The sequence below is a fragment of the Chinchilla lanigera genome, unplaced genomic scaffold (genome assembly GCF_000276665.1).
Source record: "Chinchilla lanigera isolate Chin_1 unplaced genomic scaffold, ChiLan1.0 scaffold00091, whole genome shotgun sequence".
NCBI lineage: Eukaryota > Metazoa > Chordata > Mammalia > Rodentia > Chinchillidae > Chinchilla > Chinchilla lanigera.
In genome coordinates, this window is record NW_004955492.1 from 1408459 (window position 1) to 1429211 (window position 20753).

The 20753-nt window shown below is 39.3% G+C and overlaps 1 protein-coding gene across 5 annotated transcripts in view; it reads right to left on the minus strand.

The window, feature by feature from the left end:
- Chrm3 (cholinergic receptor, muscarinic 3) overlaps window positions 1-20753 on the minus strand; it is a 471486-nt gene that overhangs the window by 450112 nt on the left and 621 nt on the right. The window contains exon 1 of one of the 5 annotated variants that reach the window (XM_013504731.1): window positions 20202-20750. The exons of the other annotated variants lie outside the window; for them this stretch is intronic. The gene's annotated coding sequence lies outside the window, so the exon portion shown is untranslated. Of the gene's footprint in view, window positions 1-20201; window positions 20751-20753 lie in introns of those variants that run through there. 5 annotated transcript variants of the gene reach the window in all.

Genomic DNA, 20753 nt, shown 5'->3' on the forward strand with positions numbered 1-20753 from the left:
AGAGCCGAAGGTAAATATTAATTCCAAAAAAATAAAACAAATAAAAAGCCAATATCATAGTTTGCTGTGTGGCTAAGCAGTGAATGACATTTACATTGTCAAGCATGTTCAGACTGAATGCTAATATAAAAATATATTTTAATATGACTTTCTTGGTAGTATGAGGAAAGAGATTTATAAACAGTGTGAAAATTTTCTATACTGGAAAATTAATTCCAAAAAGTCAAAAAGCAAAACATAGCAGTCTAAGGCTGCTACTTGGAAATATGGAAGTAAATTGCAGATAAAAATAGCCTAAAGTGCTGAAAATGGTTGCTTCTCAAGACACTCAGGAGCGGAGTCTGGGGAGGGCAGGTGTTTGTGTTGAGGACTGCTATTAATTTATCATAGCCTTGGGAACTGTGTGACTTTCCAAATGGCATACATTCATTACCTTTATAAAATTAAGATTGCGTGAAAAATATAAGCAATCAATTAATGGAGCAAACTTTTTAAAAAGTCAAAATAGCAATTCATTGCTCATTAGTTTTTCCTTTGTGGAGGTCTACCGGTTATAAACTGTATTTAATTCACTTATGCTTGCTATCTAAATAAGTTATATTAAGCAAAACAGAACATCATGGTAGAAGCAAACATGTAATGCAATGAGAGACATGTCCACCCAGAAAGGGGACCAGACATAAACCTGACACAGAGCAGCCCCAGGAATTACTCTTGAGACACTAAAAGTGAAGTCACCTAGCACTATGCTTTAGCCATATAAGAACTTAACACATTTTCTTTCCTTTCTCTTCTTTTCTACTCCAAACCTAACAGTAGTATGTGCCAAAATTCATGTATCATAAAAGCATAAAAGCTCATTGGCAAAAGAAGAATAAAAAAACTGTGCAAGTTATATCTATAAAAAAATTCAGTGGACATATCCAAGGAGTACTTTATCTGGACTGCTCGTTGGAGGTGAAAATAGCCCAATTTCCCAGCTGGGACACAGCAAGTTTAAGGACGCCCACAGCCATGAGGCCGAGAAAAGAAGAAAAGAGCTGGGAGACAAATGAAACTGTGCTTGTAATTTCTTATATTGCCTCGGAAAAATACACTGATCTTTTCTGACTGTTCCCTGGCCAAGTATTAAGGGGCAACATAATAGAAATCCTTCTTTAGGGAGAGTAGGAGAGTCAATTCAGGGGCCACATTGGAAAGAACAAAGAAATGATGGAAAATTGGATGGAAAGGAAACAGTGCACGCTGGTAGGGTGGTGTAGGACTTTTCAGGGGAGGAATGCTCACAGGGACTTGGGACTGCGATGGTGTTAGGGGGGAGGGGCCCTGGCAGCAGGAAGTGTCTTTTGCCCTGGTGGTGACTGATGCATTCATCCTCCAGGGATGGCATCACCTCTTAGGGTATGAAAGTGGGTTCTTTAAGGCTGAGAAAAATCTCAGACAATGCAATGGTTTCTGACCCTCTAAAAGGCCATATTTATAAACATGTAAACAGTATATATGAGGTATAATTTTTAAAATATGGTGAATATTTAAATATAAAATATTATTTCAGTAGAAGACACATTAATTGCCATGAATCCCCCTCAAAATACTGCCCCTTGCTTGAAACACACTTAATTCATCATTCTTGACAATGAGTGGTTTGCTGTAGTAAGTCTTTTCTTCCGTTTTAATTTAAACATTCACCGTATCGTTCACTCACCCCTCGTATAGTGCATTAAACTTGCAGAGTGGAGACCTGATTAAGAAGGAAGAAGTTGAAAAGGTCGTTTGTGGGGCAATAATGAGAAAAATCCAGTTGAAAAAATACTAGATTGAAGGAAAACATGAGGAAAAATTATGGTTAGAGAACTGTAGAAAGCAAACTGATAAAAAACTAGGACCCCACAATTCTAGGAACAATGAGCATTCTGTCATTGAGAACCAATTTTAAAATCAGTACCAGATATCTCAATACAGTACAAAAAAATGTTCCTTAAAACAACAGAAATGAACACGAGATATCCTCAAAGCAAAACTACTCTCATATCTAGGTTACAGATACTGTTTCAGCAAAAGAGTAATTCCTCGGTACTAAACCCAAATATCTCATGTTTTAGATATCAGTTAAGTGAAGTTCATGGAAATTCTAAATACGCTCTGACCTCAAGCATCGATATGGTCTCAGATATATATATCTTCCCATTTTCTAAATATCTGCTTTGAAGCCACACGTGTACGAATATTGTTTTTCTGATCTGTTCAGCCAAGGTTCTTCATCCTGTCAAGAGTTTACAGACTTCAGTGTGTTCGGCATTGGGTGGTCCTTTGTGCCAAACAAACTAGTTCTGGAGCCCAACAAATTTCAGAACAAAACTTTACAGTGTTAAGAGACATTGATCTTCTCATGATTATGCCCATGTGAACAGCTTTCAAACTAGATTATTTATTACATTATAATAATTTAAAAACTAATTCTCAGCAGCAAGAAAAATTAGTAGGTGCTGTTATTCCCACTTCAAGTTCCAACTGGGTAAGGTCCTGCTTCTTTTCTTATCATTCTGTCTTCAAGAACAAGAGAGATCCTGACAGTTGTGATTTCTCAAAAAATACTTAAGAAACTTGAGAATAAAATACATTATTTTCAAGCACGTTTAGAACATTTTCAAGGCTTAAGATTTAAATGTAAAAAAATCTAATAGAGTATAATGTTAAAGTAATTTTAAAGTGTCTCAGGAAGACTGAAGTATAGAAATCCTGCTGGCCAACTGTATTATCACAGTTCTCCAGAAGAACACAAGTAATAGAATGTGTATTTAAAGGGGGAGCGGTTAGTACACTGGTTTACAGGATCAGAAGGTGGGCTGTCCCAGAATGACCATAGCAAGGTGAAGAACCAGGGAAAACAGGATGGAGCTGCTCAGTAAAAGAAGCTAGAAGCCTCTGAACAAGAGGAACCAATGATGTAGCCTCTGCCTGAAGACAAAGGCTTGGAAGTCCTGACAGAGTGGCTGGTACAAGGCAGAACATGCACACCTGGGTGCCAGTGTCCCCCTACTTCCGATTTCTTTCTATCAGGGCACTGCCCTACTGGATGGCTCTGCACACATTTGAGGGAGGCCTTGGCCCTCAGCTGATTTACCCACATGTCCTTTTTTCTGGAATTTCCTTCACAGACATCCCCTGAGATAATGTGTTTTATCAAGGTTCTAGGTATCCCTCAATACAGTCAAGTAGACAAGCAAGATTAGTAGATACTAATGCAAAAAAATCATTTGTTTTGTTCTTGCAGTGCTGGAGACTGAACCCAGAACCTTCACACTCCAGCATCCGGACACTTTCATTTACTTTGAGACAGTGTCTTGCTACAATGCTAATGCCCAAGATGGGCTTCAACTTGTGATGCTCCAGCCTCAGCCTCCTACAGTGCTGTGATGAGAGGCACAGACACCAAGCTCAGCTAAAAGTGTCTTGTGCCACATCAGATCAACCCAGACCAACACACTCTTGATCACTGTCATGCTTTGCATAGTGTACATAGTAAGCATAGCCCTCTTGATTTCCCATTGTGTGCCATAGAATTCCAAATGTAGAAAAGCCTTGCTTCATCCCCCTCTTTCATTTACGACCTATGGAATTCCTTTACTTCCTTTTAAATACATATGCACATACTACAATATAGAGGCATTTATGGAAAGAGCATTCTTAAAAATTAGAAGGTATTAAGTTGGCTCTTTTATTTACTTTTAATAGAAAGGCAGAGTTATTGGAAACAAAGTTAGGCATACTTAAGTAAGTTCAACTAAATGCTGTCATTTATTTTATTACCACTTCAAGTTTACTCTGTAAATGATGGTATTAGTGATAGCATCAGTAGGGATGTAAACAAAACACCTTAGGGCTCTGGGTGAATGAACAATGCAAGGGCTTCGTTGTCAGTTTTCCTTTCTGTAGGAAGAAAAATAAAAGTGACCTTGAATATTTATTCATTTATTCCTTCATTCAGTGAGCATTTGTAAAGTGGGCATCCCAGACCAGAGACTGTTATAGGAAGTGGAGATTTAGCAATTATGAAAAACGAAAGAAGACCAAGTCCTAGTCTGACAGAGTTTATACTGCAGTGAGCACTTCTTAACCGAATAAAGTTTTTGAAATTGTATTATGACTGGTGGCTATGAAGATGACAGCGAAGGATGGACAAGGTGCGTACTGCTTAGATGAGACGCTCACAAAGTGTAAGCCTGTCAAGTGACATTTGAGGACAGCTTTAAAGATTTAAGTGGAAAGCAAGCTGTATAGGTTTTGAAGAAACAGTGCTCCAGACAGCTGTAGAGCCAAGTGCAAGCGCTCTAAGAGGAGCGCTCTTGGCACAGGCAAGCACAGGCAAGGAATTTTCACTTATAAGGTAAGCGCTGCCTGAATTGTCTTCCCTGCATCTTCATTTATTTAAATCTCCTGGTCTTTCAAAATATGTCTCAGTGAAATCCCTTAAAAGAAGAAATTTCTGGTATCTGTCCAAAAAGATTTGGCTTCTCCACCCCTTGAATCCAAGGAATAACTTGGCTCAGATAAGTCTATTTTACAAGTTAACATATTTGTAGAACATAAACACACATTTAGGGTCAAGGTTTTGCCACAAATTTTTATAGCACCTTCTGAACCTAACTGCCTTATAACGACTTTGTCCAAGCTGCTTAAGAAGCCAATAACCATCTCTGTAATTGGAACAAGCTTCCCAGAAATGTCAAATCAATGGACAGTGATTCTTTATAGCTTAGTCTGGATTGGACTTGAAAACATGTGATGTGGCACCCTCACTATTCCCAAAGGCACAGAGTCAGTTCTTTGTTGAGATACGGATGGCATGCTTGTCATCTGTCAGATGTGAGTTCACTTTTGCATCGGCAGTGGTGACACCAGTCTCGGTCAGTGCATGTGCCTTGCCTATTACAGTTGTGGTTCAGACTCCATTTTCTTTAGACTCCCATAGCTTCTTCACCACAGAGCCTCTTCCACCTTCCAGCTGTACCTTTCACCAAACACACATGAAAATTGCAAATCCTAGTTAAGATTGAGGTGAGTTTCCCTTTACAGTAGCAATTCCTCTGAGACAATACCTTTTCACTCAATGTTGTAGTCAGGGTTTGCATGGGAATAGATTTAACACAGGATACAAAATTTAGGGGATTGTTTTATAATAATCACCCAAAAAGTCAAATGCAAAGGAATGCAGGAGATCTGTCCATGAGCCAGATGGTACAGTGACTGAAGGTGTCAGCTTGAGAGCATCAAGTTTATTTCTTCAGTTATCACAGGAAAAATGAAACATTTGTTTCTCAAACACTTTTAAAGCAGGACACTCCCTAAAGCCACCAGGCTGTTATCTAAGTCTATATGCATATTTGTGTCTTCATTTGCAAAGCCTGCAGTAACTTTCGCAGATAAACAAAACACCAGGGACAATACACTGGGAATCTCTACCGACTTCAAAATTGTCTGTGACTTTATCTCATCCTCCACTTAAAAAGGAACAGAGCAGGCTGCCAAATTCAAAACCATTACCATGGAGTACAACAATTATCCTACTTAACATGTGGAATGTATGGTCTATAACAGCAGCTCTGACCTATCACTCATGTGAAACTAGCATTTAGCCCCACCAAGTGCCAAATGTTGAACCTTTGCGAAACAGCGCACTCCTTGGACACACAAATACAGATGTCTGCCATCTAGTGGCAAAAATCAGTGTCAACAGTCTAATTTTTCTAGAAAACAGTCCATATTTTGGTGGTGGTGGGAGTTTAATCTAAACCCCTAGAAAGGTTAGACATGTAACTGGCTACACGGTCTTGATGCACCCATCCCTCCTCTGGTTGTGACACCAAGGAGAGCAGACCTGATTAGAAATCTCTTTGTGAAAGCTGACCTAGGTCCTGGGGAATTTTGTGACGATATAAATTCCATAAAGACAGCATTCTGTCTTGCTTATGCATTCCTTTATCTCCAGCGCTTAGAACACTGCCTGACAAAATTGAGGAACTTAGTAAACTTAAAGAATAAATGAGTGACCAGGAGAAAATCTGGAAACAAATCAGACTATAGATCTCCTGGCTCTACTGTCTCTGCTACCACAGGAATTTGATCAAGTCTAAGGAAGAAAATGACAGCTATTTTGAGTGTTTTCAAAGTTAACAAACTACTCTAAATTTGAGGAAAACAGTAGTTGTGTAACACTGTTAAAATGTGCTCATTTATAAAAGATTTACATAAAATGCTCTTTAATGAGGGGGCAAAATATATCTACATTCATTTTTCAGTGTGTTCATGATAATCAAACTGTTAGGTACATAAGCAAGAGTTCTAGACTATTTTATCCTTAATTTTGACATACAGCTGCTCATATCAATAACATATGTGGTATACTTTCTCAGAAATATAGCCCTTAAATACAGCATCATAGGCAAAATATGGTCTGTTTATGATAGCTCTGTGACATAACTCAACAAATGAAAAACATTAAAAACTGTCTATATGTGAGATAGCAGTTTCTGTGTTTTAGCATCTTGTGGACATTGTTAAAGATAGAGCAGAGTGCAGTTGGTGGAAAAAAATTCATCTTAATTCTATACCTGAGATTTGTTGTTGCTTGACTGTGTTTAAATTCCAGTGGGAAAGAGCACTTGATCCTTTGTGAAGCCTCAGATACCTCTTAAATTGAATATGACTCATTTTACCAGAGAGAATGCCTCAGGTAATGTATCCCTTGCTAATCCAGACCATTAATCTACTCATAAGAACAAGAAAATTCACCTGCCTTGTGTGTCTCTCTTCAGTTGTGGGTCTTCCAGTTTAGCAAACACGCAATAGTTATCTAAATGCAGATTTACAGGCCCTGCCCCTATTGTCATTCAGCTAGCCTGGTTTCAACCTCCAAGTTTGCATTTTTAGCACCCATCCTTCCTGAATCTGGAGCATAAATGGTGGGCTGCCTTTTTAAAAACAGCATCCAAATCCCTGTGATTGAAACATTTTCAGTGGTTACTTACCGCTTCGTTTACTTGTGGGAAATGATTACCAACCAATGATGACTACTTTTAAAACACTGAAATAATGACAATTAGAATTAGACAGTGGGAGAAGTCATTATCTGGGGGATGCTGTCTAAAAGGACCATGCCTGCAAAAATGTGAGGACCACCAGTGAAAACATTAGGTCTATACATGCAACCTTTCAGGCAGGTGCAGCTCTGAACCTCAACAGGGAAATTCTGTTATATTCTATAAGACATTGACTGGACACTGCTTCCTGTTTACAAATAAACTATTTTGCAATATCAAGATACCTGGAAAACTGCTAACCCTTGGATTTCTTCTCCTCCTCCAAAGGAACAGTAACAGTGACGTCTTTAACAACAAATACTTAATGGGGTGGTTAAGTGCTGGGCACTGCATTAGGCCCTTGAGATAAAAATCTCTGCCCTCACGGGGCCCTAAAGTATCATTCAGTTTAGGAAGCTTCAACAAGATGTGAGGTTTTGAGTACAGAAAAGTAGGTGATGGGTGAGTCCTGCTGAGAAGTTCAAACTGAAAGGAAAAAATCCCTCATTACATTATTTATTCTAGTGCACACGGTTTGGCAAGCGTGGTAGCAGATGTGAGGGTAACACATTAAAGATGCATGGGGATTGATCTAAGGACCGGATTTCATGGCATTGTAAGAACAAAAGGAGGAAGAGAAGGGAATTAGAGGGAAATGAAATTAAACCGCAGGAGAAGACAAAGCATAAGGTGATATCTTGAAAAGTTGTAAGGAAAGTGCTTGAAGGGAAGTAAAGAGGGTTAAAATGCTTACGTGCATGTCCCAGCTCCCCACGATATATGCATTGCTTGTGTATCACAAATATGCATTGATTAAAAAATAAATAAACAAAAACAGTATCCTAAAACATCTAGCTATACCAAAGGGTAAAAAAGCAAATCCAATTAAACAGTGCCATCCTTGGAAGAAAACGTCTTGCAGAGAGAGGAGAATACGGAAAATACAAGCGGGAAATGGAGTTACAAGGGTACATTAGGAAAGGTCGCTGGCGCAGATTCTTTTCATGTTGCATCTGGGGAGAGGGCACGGGACGCCGGCCCGGCACAGCTACTGACACAGGACCCGACTTCTCCATTCAGTCTTGTCTGACCTTGTGTTCTAATTAGAATCCCATCACCCGTTCACTCGGGTTAGGCCTGTCCTCAAAACTGTGGAAATATTTTTACCTCTCCCCAGATCTACATTATCTACTTACTGATTGTTTCTTCAAGTCTCAGCCTCTGTGTGTTTTTTGTTTACTCTGTGTTTGGTCTGCTTTCTTGTTTCTGATGAGAAAGACATGTATGCGTTGTATCGCAAAGATATGAAAAGCCAGAGAGTAAGGCCTACATTTGCTGATCTTCTCGCTGACATTATTAGTTGTTTAATCTGGAGAAATTCTTAACTTCAGCATGTTTCAGTTTCACATATATATATTTTTATTATATATAGTATATGATTATATGTATTATATATAATAAAATCTCTGCTTCAAGAGAGCTGTTGACAGCATGGTACTGGCATAAAAACAAACACACAGATCAACAGGCCAGAACAGACACCTCATAAATAAACCCACACACGCATGGTTAACTGACTTGCAGCAGAGTCCAAGAATACACAGTGGAAAAAGGACGGTCTCAATGAAGAATTGGAAAAACTGCATATCCACACACAGAGGAAGGAAGTTGGACTTTCAACTCATTCCAAATAAAAAATCAACTCAAAATGGATTATGTCCTGACACATTAGGTCTGAAATTACCAGAATACTAGAAAACAGCGAAGCTCATAACATTGATATGGACAATGTTTTTTGGGGATTAGACCCCAAAGTACAGAGAACAAAAGCAAAAACAGACAAAAAGGATTACGTTAAACTACAAGGCTTCTACATAGCCAAGTAAAAGACCAACAAATCAAGAGGCACCTTATGAATGGGGAGAAAATATTTGCAAACCATGCACTGGACAAGGGGCTAATATCCAAAATATGTAAATAACTCAATAACCTTATAGCAAGAAAACAAATAACACAATTAAAACTAGGCAAAGAACCTGAACATTTCTTTAAAAAGATACACAGAAGGTCAACAGGGTATGAATCATGGCATATCACTAATTACCAGGGAAGTACAAATTATAACAATAATGAGGTATCATCTCATATTTGTTAGAATGGCTATTATGAAACTTCAAAAGATAACAAGTGTTGGTAAGGATATACAGAAAAGGGAACACTTGTATACTATTGGTGGGAGTGTAAGTTAGCGCAGCCATTACAGAAAACAGCATGAGGATTCATCAAGAATCAAAAATAGGACTAGTGTATGAAACAGCTACCTTACTATTGGGAGCAGAGCCAAGGAAATGGAATCAGAATGTCAAAGAGATGTCTGTACTCTCATGTTCATAGCAACATTACTCACAATAGGTAAGATGTTGAAATGAATTAAGATTCCATGGATGGATGAATGGGTAAAGAATATGCGATACATATGCACAATGGAATTTTAGGTTTAAGAAGAAAAACCCCTCACTTGCAACTACATAGGATGGGCCTGAGGACATTACATGAAATGAAATGAGGCAAGAAAGACAACTGCCAAGCGATGTTACCTATATGTAGAATTCAAGAAATTCAAACTCATAAGTAGAGTGGTGGTTCCCAGGGGCTTGGAGTGGGGAAATGGGATTTGGTCAAAGGGAACCAAAGTTCCATTAGACCGAATGAGTACATTCAAGAGCTCTATTGCACAGGACAGTGTCTACAGCTCATGATGATGCGTAGTAAACTCAAACATTGCTAAGGAAGTAGATAAAACAAAAATTGTTATGTGGGTGAGAAGATGAATATTGCAATGAGCTCAATTTAAGTATTTCATGATACATACATATATAGACATATAGTGAGATAGCGGATTGTATACTATAAATATATAGTTTTAATTGTCAATTTTATACTTAAAGAGAAAGATGTTAATTTAATAAGGTATTATTTTAAAATGAGTTCTGATAAATTGTCACCAGCCACCATCATCACCATCACCATCACCATCAATAGTTGTTCTTCCTTCAAAATAGCCTGAATTTACCTAGAAATTATTTCCTTTGCTTATGGTGCTTGCTGAAGTTTTCAGACCTCCAGAGAGATCTTGATACCAACTCTTTGGTTTGTCTCTTCTGATTTGTTTTTTACAAGTTTTCTCTTACTACCTTTTTTCCTTACCATTATACCAGGCCATCATTATAGACTTCATATTTCTAAATTATATCAGATTCTGAGAGAATCTAAGAGTGCTTATATTAAAACTGAAAGCTGAAAAAGTACTAGAAAACAAGAAAGGTAATAAATTTAAAGACTGACTCTGTTATTTTTAGCTCTCAGTTACCCAGCAATCACTGCAAAAATAGAAACAAAGGTAGCTTAATTTTATTGTCAGATAATTCTTTTCACTATTGCAGAAGTTCAGTTTTTCCTGGTACTAAATTCTGAAAGAAATATATATCATAAGGAATATATATTAACTAAACCAATCAACACTGTATTCAGAATTTTTAGAGAAGATGTAGAAATATTCTTTATTCTGGATTGCAAAAGTCTCCTGCTGCTTCAAAGCTATAGCTCTTTACTGTCTCAGATTCTACTTTTACGTACCTTCTCCATCAGGCACAAGTTTTTTTTTTTTTTTTCCTCTTGGTTTTTTCCTAGTACCAGGAATCGAACTCATGACCTTGCACTTGCCAGGCAGGCGCCATGCCGCTGAGATAAATCCCCAGCCCCCATCGGACACAAGTTTGCTGGCAACTGTAACCCTTTTTCCTCCATCTACCCAGGGAAATGATCTTCCAGAGTTCTGCCACAAAACTTTGTTTATTTGAAATAAGTTATTACTGTGTTGTCCAGGCTAGTCTTCAATTTCAGAATCCTCTTCTCTGTCTCTGAGGTAGCTACAGGGAAATGTCACTGTGCCCACCTTTTACTTTTTAAAGATTGCAATAACAAACAAACATTCAACATTAAGAGTTCAGTTTCTAAAATGCTCATAGAAGTGCTGATTTTGAGTTCTATAAAAAATTTATTTTCAACAACTGCCTCACACTCACCAATCTAAACATAGCTTATGTGACATTTTATTATTTTTCACAACTTTTCTCCCTAAGCTGCAGGTTTGTTTCATATATTAAAATTTTTGTTAAATCTTTGTGAAAATTTTTTATTTTATTCTAAACTTATAGCCATTCATTAACAAAAATATACATACACATATTATGTTAGATACACGTACATTTTCAGAATCCAAAATGTCACCTGTTCCTTACCAACCTATAAAGAAAGCAAACATTTATATTTCAATATAAAATCCAACCATCTGAGCAGACAGGATATTTTCAAGATGACATCAAATAAGGATGATTACTATTTCTCCATCAATCCATCACCCGGTATTACCCCAAATGTACATGACTAAGTTGAACCTTCTGGGGCAGATCTGTGCCTTACTCCTACAAATCCAAAATGTTCTGCACAGTCCTAAGAGCAGAGAAACTGCTAAATAAAGCCGTGCTTAACTGATAAGAAATTCAAAGCAAACATAGCTCTATATTGCTAGACCATTTTAAGTGGATTGATTTTTATGCAGTTAAATCACTCAACATTTTGGAATGAACTGCACATTTTAAAAATAGAAAGGTAGATTTACATTTAAAATCAAGTTGCAAAAGACTATTATTATCTCTGGTTTGTAGAGAGTAAAGTGAAAATGTGTATATGTGTTAGTTTTGCATCACTACCACAAATATATGAGGTAAACCAATATATAAAGAAAAACACTTCTTTTGATTCAGAGTTTTGGAAGTTTCAATCCATAACTGATTGGCCCTGTTGCTTTGATCCCATAATGAGGCCTCATATCATGGTGGAAGATGTGGCAGGTAGTCAGGCAGCAAAGAGAGAAAGAAAAGATTGAGGTTCTGTAACCCCTTTTTAGGACATACTCCAAATGACTCAAAAGCCTCCCATGGAGTGACCACCTCTTAAAAGTTCTACCACTTCCCAACCTCACTAAGCTTGGGATCAAAGTTTTAACACGTGAGACTCTGGGCAACATTCCAGATCAAATCTATAGCAGTACAAGGAAGTGTTGGAGAATTATGCATAAAACTGTTCAGAAGAGTTATCTTTGGGTACACTGAGTCATAGCAGGACTATCTCTTTTGATATTATATACTTACATAATGTTTGAACTTTATAAAAACATATTATTTCTGTAAGGAGACACATAGCATAAAACATTATATTCATATATTTTATATATTGATGTGCACATGGGTCATCTAAAAGAAAGACTCTCTCTGAGATCAGTAAATAGATTCAACACAGCATTTTCAAGAATTTTCCATTCTTATATTTAAAATAAGGCAAGATCCTGGTAAAGTACTAGAAGATGAATTCATGGGGAGAAAGGTTATTTCAAGTAGTTCTTGACAAATTTGCATCCCTACTAAAGCTGTGGAAGAAAGGGCATCCCAAACATCACGAGAACAGGCCAGAAAGTACAGCAAGTATGGAAGGTTAAGTGAAGCGTGACCTCGTGCCTTGAGACGGAATTTAAAATGTAAATCGAGCCAAGGACCAGGGTGAAGCTGATGCAAGAATTTAGTCCTTACTCAGTAGATAGTGGAAGGGGATGACAAAGAAGATGCTGGAGGATAGGACAGAAATGACCAAGTTGTGACTTCAATAAGAGTAGTTGCATAAATGGGTTTGAAGGCAAGCCTGTGAGAGTATCTTGGAGCTCAGATTAGGATGAAGATATAACAGTATAACTTGAAGCCTTCTTTCTCAGTGTGGCCTAAGTACAACAGAGGTGCATGCATCTACTGGGCACCTGTGAGAAATGCAGATTCTCAGGTGCTAGCCAGGCCTCATGTACCAGAATCTGCATTTCACTAACACCCCAGATCTTTGAATGTACATTAACGTTGGAGGTGCAATGAATTAAGGGGTTGGTAGGTTTGAAATGTTACTTGGTTGAGTATTAGAATGTGGTGTCTGGCTATATGTGGGAGGCAAGGGAAAGAAATAAATTAAAATTACTCAGAAATGTAGGGTGGTGATGCTATTTATAGAAATGGGAACCCCAGGAGAAGAGCAGGATGAGGGAGAAGCCGGGGAAGCCTGTGCCTCCAGCAGGCATGTGGCAATGCTCCTGCTTGAAACCTAGTTGGGCTTGGAGAGGAAGAAGTAAGTGTGACTCATACAGAAAGGGCTTAACTATGAAAATGGATGGAGCTACAAAGGGAGAACCGGGGAGGGAGTGGAAATCAGCTATGGAGGAGCTAATGGAGAGGAGAAGGGAGTTGGAAACTTCGAGAAGGAAGAAAAGTGGAGAAGAAAGGCTGGGAGGTACAATGCCCTGAAAATGGAGTTTAAACATGCTGCTTGGAGATGAAAGGAAACAGCCAAAGAAGGGCTTCTGGGTTTGTGCAAAGAAGTTACAAGTGACTTTTGGAGAAGTCGTTCCTGTGAACCACATGAGAAGGGAAGCTCGAAGTCAGAGGTTTAGTGTCAGAGAACAGTGACATTAGGGGAGTGCGAATACTGCTCCTCAGTGTAAATGGAAAGGCTAAGAACTCGTGGAAAGTTTGAAAGTGGCACATAACACCAGACTGAATTAACTTTAGATTATGAAACTTTAAAGATTTTTCTAAGGGGAGAAAGTTCAGAAGTGTTCTCACACTAATGCCTAGAATTTTTAGGAAGGAAAACAAGCAGAGAGTCAGAATTAGATTTTTGGCTCAATACAGGGAAGATCCGCTCCTTGTTGCTCTCTGAAAATGGAATGAACTGCCTTGTGAGCCTTCATTTCTCAAAGCATACAGACTGCGCAGTTTGGAGAACACCAAATAGAGTTGCAAAGCAGACGCTGGTCACTGATGACATCTGTAGTAGCCTGGCGATGCCTTAATGACATGCCTACTTCCTAATCTCTGGAATCTGTGATCACCTTATATAGCAGAAGATGTGCTCTATATTAAGGTCTTAAGAGCAGAAGCTTATTCGAGATTTTCTGAGTGAACTTTTGATGCAATCACATGTTCTTTATAAGATAGAAACAGAGAAGTAGACACATTCACGACAGAGAGAAGATAACATGGTTGCCTGGGCAGAAGTTAGAGTGAGGTGGTCATAAGCCAGAGAACAGAGACAACAGCTGATAGAATTAAGGAGGGATTCTCCCTATTATTTCTGGTTTGTGGGAAGGTGTGGCCATGCTGGCACGTTGATTACAGACCTCTGGCCTCCAGAATTATAGGAGAATAAATTTCTGATGTTTTAAGCCCCAATGTATTAATACAATATACAGCATCCCTTTCCAACTCTGATATTGGTTGAAAGGGATACCTTTCCTCACACTGATCATAGGCTTCTGGAAAGCAGAGTCATTTGCCCACCCTTTCTGTGGGTCCAAGACAGCATGTCCATAGGGCCTGACCCCTCAGATACACTGACAGGAAGGGGTCACAAGACAGATATACACCCATGCGTATCAGTGCTAAGCAAACACAGATTGCATAGAGAGCTAGATGTGTTCTACCAGTCTACTCTAAGAATTTTTTGTTGTTGTTTTGTTTTGTTTTGTTTTCTGGTACTAGGAATCGAACTCACGACCTTGTACTTGCCAGGCAGGCGCTGTGCCACTGAGCTAAATCCCCAGCCCCTCTAAGAATGTTTATTAAAATTTGTTTATCATATATTTTTATGAAGTTGACTCTAGAGAAAACCAGCATAAATAGTACGGGGGTTATCCTTGAGAGCCAGCTGTAATATTAAAGAGAGAAAGTCCCACCAGAATTCAGAGGAGTCAGGACTAGTAGTTGCTTTTCAGATAGGTTTTCAGTTTCTAATGATCAAATGAATCAAATACTTGAAAATAATTTATCATAGGGAAATCAAAGTTATAGCTGCACTCAGAAAAGTGGAGAAGGAGTGGCTGGCTCTTGTACAACAGGAAGGATTTGAGAGTAGACAGAGAAACAAGGAGGACTCTATATAAAGAAGTATCATGGCCTTTCCCATTTCCCACCAACTCTCTCTTCTGTATAAAACACTACAGGTGGCGCTTGAGAAGTTATGGCAAAGAGGACAAGATACCATGGCTGAGAACTTCTTTCTAGTGTCAACAGTTACAGGCACCTCCACATAACAGAAGCTTTGAGACTACTTTGCTCTAAGAAAATGGGCAATCACAAAGCTTACTGTATGAAATAGTATTATCAAATAAATATATAGACACATGTATGAATCAATACAGTTGTTGATTTCAAGCAAAACATTCCAATAACGTTTGAATTTATATGAATTCTAAATCTGTGTAATACCTTTGGACAAGGGCTACTAGAAATGATTGATGGAACTTTTGCTATGAGTAAACCATGACTATAGAAAAGCAGTAATCAGGTTTTTCACCACACTGGATCCTGTGGGCAATTCCGCTAGGAGAGAAAGTATGCAAAGTGACACCGAAATCTAATTCTTTGGACATAGCTCACTGTGATATATTGGTAGACTCAGTAGAAGAACATCAGAACATATCACAACCATAAACGTAGGATCTCTAAAGTAGGCATCTGATAGAGTCTCTCTCTGGAGACTCTCTATGAAACAGGCAAGAGAGATTTTACTTTGGCCTAGCTCACCTGAATTTTATGTGACTAACAGTAGGTGGGGGATATCCTGTCTGAGCTGGGCTGCCTGTGCTAGCTCCACTTCCTGTGGTAGAGGTGACTGAAGGTGGACTATGTCATGGCTCAGCTGGTGTGCCAGATTTCAAGGGAACAGTGGGGCCAGGAAATAGGCCAGGGCTGGGCTAGAACAAATGACCTAATGAAGGAAGGATTAATTTGGTAGTGGATAGTCAGCAACTCAAATTACAGTGGCCAGAAGGGGTGTGGAGGACTGAGATTTGAGCCTGCCAACAATGACAGACAAGATTTTTTTTTTTATTTGTCGAGAGGAACTTGGCAGCCACGTCTCTAGGCAGAAATGACACACTGTCAGGAGGACGGCTGTGCCTTACATCTGGGGCTTTGCTCATATGGAATCAGAGGCTGAGAGTACAAGAATGGACACACTCCTGGAGAGACCTTTTTGGCAAGAGAAAGGCTGACTGTCAAGGTCATTACTAAAGTTTTTCCAGGCAAAACATTAAGTTCCAGTGCTGAAAATGTGAATAGAAAACATCAGAGACAACTGGTCCTATGAAATCATAAATGTGATATGGTTTAGAGACACAGAGGCAAGGGGGCCAGGGAGTCACTAGGGCTTACTAGGGTTAGGGCAGGCACACAGATTTGGTCCTTTTGTGGCCTGCCTGGGTAGTACATGATCAAGGCCTGTTCCAGAGTCCCATCCAGAGCACTGGGGGAAGGCAAGGGCTCAAAGCCCACAATGCATCTGCCAGTTTCTGTGTAATTGTAACTTTTCCACCACAAATTTTCTCAAAGCATTCATATTCTGGCTTCAGGATGAGCTGGGACAATCAGTGACAAGATGGCAGTGCCTCAGAATAGCCCCTCTGTGGGCTCTTGTCCTGGAGAGTAGGTGTTGGGTCTGTCTCTGTGTAGGAGGCTGCAGCTGAACCCTCAGCAAAGGAGTGCTAAGAAGATACCAGGTAGCCAGTGTCCTCAGGGCTTCAGGGAGTAGAAGGGCAGAAGTTCCAATAGGTAGAAGAAAGCAAATCACCAATGTGCAGGGAAGAACCTACCAGAAATTAAAGAATCTACAAACTGCCACAGCTCCTGGGCAAAAGGCACATACAGAGACCAGCTACTGAGCCAGAGGGCACCACCGCACTGTTGCTGTGTTCTCCCCACTTCATCAAAGAGTATTTAGAGGATGTGGGTCTCAATTATGCACTACCTTTGTGGTGCAACTAAGTCTGTTCAAATGATACCACCACCTGCATTGATCCTTAAAATCACCCCAAGATGTGAACAGGGCAAGCACTGTCATCTCCATGTATACATTTTGGAAAGAAATGCTCGTGGTGGGTGAGCATGCGGTTTTCACACAAGGCACATTAGGTTTCAGTATTTTAAACAGCTTCACTACCACGAAACTGTGTTTATATTTGGTTTGAGGACAACAGCACTAATGCAGAACTGTGATACCCAGGAATGTAGTAATCTAACAGCTGTCTGGGCTGCAGTCACCTGTGAAAGGGACACTTTGCACCTCACAGTCTCCGCATAGAAGGTGGGATGGGGCTAGCACAGTGAGGATTGATTTGGGATCAAGGTCAGTTTTGCATTTGATATGAGCAAGGACCTTAATGAAGAAGACAGTGCACACCAGGCACCACAAACTAACTTCCAAGGAGACTGGCTCTGTCTTTTTTCAAATTCATTACATGATATCTTCCTAAAATCAGAACTTCCCTTTGAGGATCTAAAAGATTAAAATGAGGACAGGTCTTTTACGGGAACTTTATAGATGAAAAGTCTGGTAGAGCTTTTCACGGATACCACATCTGGGAAAAAGCTGAACACAACACATTCGACAGTTAAGTATCAGGCATATTTTGTGATGCATACCAGCTTCCAAAATAAACATGGTACAAGGGTTTGATTAATTTTTTGTTAGAGCCATATATGCCTTTTTATTTAATCTTCTATAAGAAAAACTTACTTTAAATTCACAAATGTACTGTATAAAAGAAAACATTTCCAATTACTCATCCTTCAAAACCACACTTGGAAGGATAATGCTATTAGTCAGAATATATCATGATATAAAATTAGACTCCAAAAGTGAAGGATAGCTGTATCTCTCAAGTACCTAGCAGAGTCTCCACCTTCCTGTGATTCACAGCTCATTCATCTGCTAGCTGAAGTGCCACTACGCCACAGCTGCTCTCTGTGTAAACTTCCCCACACTGCAAACAAGACTCAGCTTCTTACTAGTTACCCTGAAGATGTCCAGGCCATTTCAAAATAAGCAACTAAATCTGCCAGTGTTAACAACATTATTAGGCAAGAACACCACATTGGCTCAAAGAATGTCAAGATATTTTAGGTAAAAATCTGAAAAGAACTATTACTCTATAATTTACAAATCCGTGCTGCAACTTTACTTTTAATTATATCCTTTAACTTTCTGTCTACTTAGTTTATTAGTATGGTTCCAGAAATTCTAGCATTTCCAAATTCATATTTTCTCTGGGTTCACTTTCAACAGGTTGCCTGTAATTAGAAGCTAAAATATGATTAAAAGAAGTTCACATTTTTGCATTCTCTAACTTAGACTAACAAAAAGTTTTCTTTTTAATAAGAAAACAAACCTCTAGTCTTTATAAAGGTTGAATAAGAAAATACACTCCACAGGCTTTTTATTCTTGCTTTATAATCTTCAGAGATAAATATTTCTGAAGTGCTATTTTACTGTTCACCCCCCAAAGAAAAATAGCATAATGAATATTCCTAGATTTCTCTATTCTTTTTTTTTTTTTTTTTTTTTGTGTGTGTTTTTTCCAGTACCAGGAATTGAACTCACAACCTTGCGCTTGCTAGGCAGGTGCTGTGCCGTTGAGCTAAATCCCCAGCCCCTAGTTCTCTATTCTTTAAGAGTTTCCTAAGTACATTTTACTGTGGATTTCATGCAAAATTACATCTATAATTACACCTGTTCCTTCTCTAAGTCTTGATCAGCTTCACTCCAAGATTTCTCTAACTCTTGCCCTTTTTCCAAAATTACACTTTTCCCTGACAATAATTTTCAAAGATTTATGTCAAAGATTTAGAAAGATTGTCTAAGTCTACTTTTTATCTTAGTTTCTTTTTCAACTATGAAATCCATTGAAGTAATTATTCATTGTTTTTAAAAAAACAGTATTTCACCACTGTCACTTTCACATTAAATTCAGTCTCATTACACTTCCCAGCCTACAGAAATATTCTCAATCGGATAAGTAATGCAGTTATTCTTAAATTAGTAATTTAAGCTAAAGTTATATTTCCATATGGAAACCACTTCAAGAATAACATGCCTTCCAGCTCATCAATAGCTAATTATATAGTAAGCTAATTGAGACAAAGCATGTAAACAAACTCTAAAGACCGATTATTCAGTGGTAGAAGTGTGTGGTGGGAATCACATGTCTGTGGCATGTTGAACACACACTGAATGAAGAGGCAAGAACGTTCCGTAAACATGCATACTTGGCAATACCAGCTCCTGTAACAAGAGGGTGCACCCAACACCTGGTCTGTCCTATAGCATCTGAAACAGAAAGACCTCAGTAGTTTAATATTTTTCTTTTTCTTTTTTATGCTATCACTGTAATCCTGCCTATATGTATGCATTTGTTCTAAATTCTGCTTTTCCCTTTCAAAAATGTATATTCTTATGTTGGATTTCTCTCTTAAATAAACACACAGGCTATATTTTAAGCAGAGGGAGAGTGGTGAATGGGTCATGCAATATAATTTCACAATATAAAATTATTTTACTACATAATTACTAAACACGCTTTAGGAAAAAAAATGTTTTCAAATAGGAGGGCCCAAACAAGGGGTTACGTTATCCATCCTGTAGGAACCCAGAGGCCAAAAGAGAATGAAAAGGTCTGTGCATAGCACTCGGTGAAGCACCCGGTGTCCTTACCAACAGCATTTCTCTGATGAATGCACCCCCGCCCCCCAAGGAAAGCCATCCTTTCACACAGCAAACAAGATCAGCCGGGCGGCGGGGCAGGGGAATGGATCCTCACAGACTTGGAACAGGTTCAAATACACTTGTACACAAATGAAGATTTACATTCTTGAAATCCGTCCATATGGATTCCATTCGCAAATTCATTACCTCTTCCACTTCCAACCGCCTGCAAACCGAGCCGCACACACGTACAAGCACGCAGAACAAGACCTCAATTCCATAATCTCATCGCCAAGTAGACAAGTGGATTATATTGCTCCAGTATAACCCGCTCTCGCCTTTTAAAAACACACAGAAATTAACCCTACCACAAGGAGGTTGTGCCTGGGGACGGTTGCACATTGGAGATTCGGTGCACTTCAGCGGCTGCCCCTGCGAGTGTAGACTCTGGCTGGGTCGGTAGAGACGCGCGCCCAGGCTACGTACCTTTGCCCGTGTTACTTTAAGTGCAAAATTCGCCTCTTCACTCTTTGAGATGATAGCTGCCACGTTGGCAGATGCTTTCTTAGAAACGGTAGGAAATCAAATGCTGCCACCCGCCCTCTTTGAGAACACCACTCACGCGCGCACAAACACAGCGAGCGGAGCTGGTCCGGCGGTTCTTGCCTTAGGATCTGGCGTTGGAAGGAGACAAAATCGAAGCGAAAGAGCGCTGGGTAGGTCGAACCCGGCTTTCCTCTGGCCACCGCTCGCTCTACTCCGTTCCTTTTCGTGCACTTGGATGCCACTTCGGCGTTCCCCACCCTCAGTCCTGCCGCTCCAGTTCCGCACCAGATCGCGATCCCAGGTTCAAACCTCCTCCACTCCAAATCCATAGAACAACCTTTCGCAACCCTCCCCAGTCTTTCATTTAAACTCCACCGGCAAAAACATTTCCTATCCGCACTGAAAACTTTTTTCTCCTTTCGCAAGGAGATAAGGAAAGAAAGCAGGCCAGCTGCTCCTGTCCCCCGCCTTGCCCAGCGCCTGGTGGCAGCG